The sequence below is a fragment of the Bos mutus genome, unplaced genomic scaffold, assembly GCF_027580195.1.
Source record: "Bos mutus isolate GX-2022 unplaced genomic scaffold, NWIPB_WYAK_1.1 CTG568, whole genome shotgun sequence".
NCBI lineage: Eukaryota > Metazoa > Chordata > Mammalia > Artiodactyla > Bovidae > Bos > Bos mutus.
The window spans coordinates 29829-31542 of NW_027220049.1; the positions used below are offsets into that span (position 1 = coordinate 29829).

Below are 1714 nucleotides of genomic sequence, written 5' to 3' on the forward strand. Positions count from 1 at the left end.
GGGGGTACAGCTCAGTGGTAGAGCATTTGACTGCAGATCAAGAGGTCCCTGGTTCAAATCCGGGTGCCCCCTCTAAGGCCTAGATTTTGGATCTTCCCTGGTGGCTCAGACAGTAAAGCCTCTGCCTACCACGTGGGAGAACTGAGCAACTTCACTGGGACTTCAAGGAGATCAAACCAGTCCATCCTAAAGAAAATCAGTCCTGAATATTCATTGGAAGGACCGATGTTGAAGCTGATGCTCCAATGCTTTGGCCACCTGATGCAGAGAACTGACTCAATGGAAAGACCCTGACGCTGGGAAAGATTGAAGGCAGGAGGAGAAAGGGATGACAGAGCATGAGATGGTTGGATGGCATCACCAACTTGATGGGCATGAGTTTGAGCAAGCTCCAGAAATTGGTGATGGACAGGAAAGCCATCCTGCAGACGGTGCTGCAGTCCACCAGGTCGCAAAGATTCAGACACAACTGAGCGACTTAACTGAACTAATAGAAGGTATGTAAAAGGATAAATTGAGCAGGATAAGGCCTAATTCAAAGAATCCGGTACAACTGAGCGACTGATCTGAACTGACAGAGGCCTGGCACTGTCAAAGAATGCCAAAAATAGAAAAAGAACCAGTTAATAATTGGGAAAATAGAGAGGCCAAGTAAGTTTTTACCATCATGTCACAAACTGCATTTTTATCACTAGTTACGGAAGCAGAACGCACATGCTGCCCCCTACTACCACAAGTTACTACAGTGTGGTTTCCCACATTTGAGGAAATCATAGAGGTCAACAATCCCAAAGTGCAAAGGATATGCCTTGCTCTGGGAGACCCACTTTCAAGATTATAGTATCCCCTCTGCCAGATAAGTATGAGTTGATCTTTCGCCTGCCTCCCCACCCCCGCCCCCACACAGCCTTAGACACGTTCACTGTGTACACATGCTCATTTTGCCATTTCCCCACATCCCTTCCGCTACCCTCCTCACCACCTCTTTTCCATGCCTCTGAGGCCCTCCAAACAATTCTTCTAAAAAATCCAACAAAATCACAGAAAAACTTCCATAACTGGGAAGTGGCTCGCCTGGCACTGTACCACTTCGCTGCAAGATTTACATAATCCAAACCCATTCACGACCTCTAAGGCCACGCCTCCCCTCCAACCCACGCCCGGCCCTCATCTCCCCTCCCACCACTGCCAATATGACCAATGGAGGGTCGGCTAATGAAGGGGAAGTGACATCATTATTTCCGCCGCCTTGTGGACCCTACCAATCCCATGCTAAGAAACATCTTGTCACTTAGGTGAGATACCGCGAATTTTGCCAGTCTCTTCAAATTCTAACTTTTTGTCCTGGTTCACACGCGGAGAACAGGAATTCTGAGATTGTGTGTTATGGTGATGCAAAAAGACTTTAAGTAATAAAGAAGCTGTAAAACAGTGTATCCACGTATATATATACAAGTATTCAAAAAAAAAAAAAAACTTCCCTCGTAGCTCAGTCGGTAAAAAAATCTGCCTTCAGTGCTTCAATGCAGGAGACCTGGGTTCCATTCCTGGGTCAGGAAGATCCCCTGGAGAAGGAAATGGCAACCCACTCCAGTATTCTTGCCTGGAGAATTTCATTGTCGGAGGAGCCAAGCAGGCTACAGTCCATGGACTCGCAAAAGTCAGACACGACTTGGTGACCAAATCACCACCATGTATAAAGTAAAAGCATATG

The 1714-nt window shown here is 46.8% G+C and overlaps 2 non-coding genes across 2 annotated transcripts; one reads left to right on the forward strand and one right to left on the reverse strand.

Moving 5' to 3' along the window:
- On the forward strand, positions 1 to 72 carry TRNAC-GCA (transfer RNA cysteine (anticodon GCA)). Its single transcript has one exon. It is a non-coding gene; the product is annotated as a tRNA-Cys (tRNA).
- A 625-nt stretch (positions 73 to 697) lies between these two features.
- On the reverse strand, positions 698 to 864 carry LOC138987068 (U1 spliceosomal RNA). Its single transcript, XR_011463531.1, has one exon. It is a non-coding gene; the product is annotated as a U1 spliceosomal RNA (small nuclear RNA).
- Between the last annotated feature and the right edge of the window lie 850 nt (positions 865 to 1714).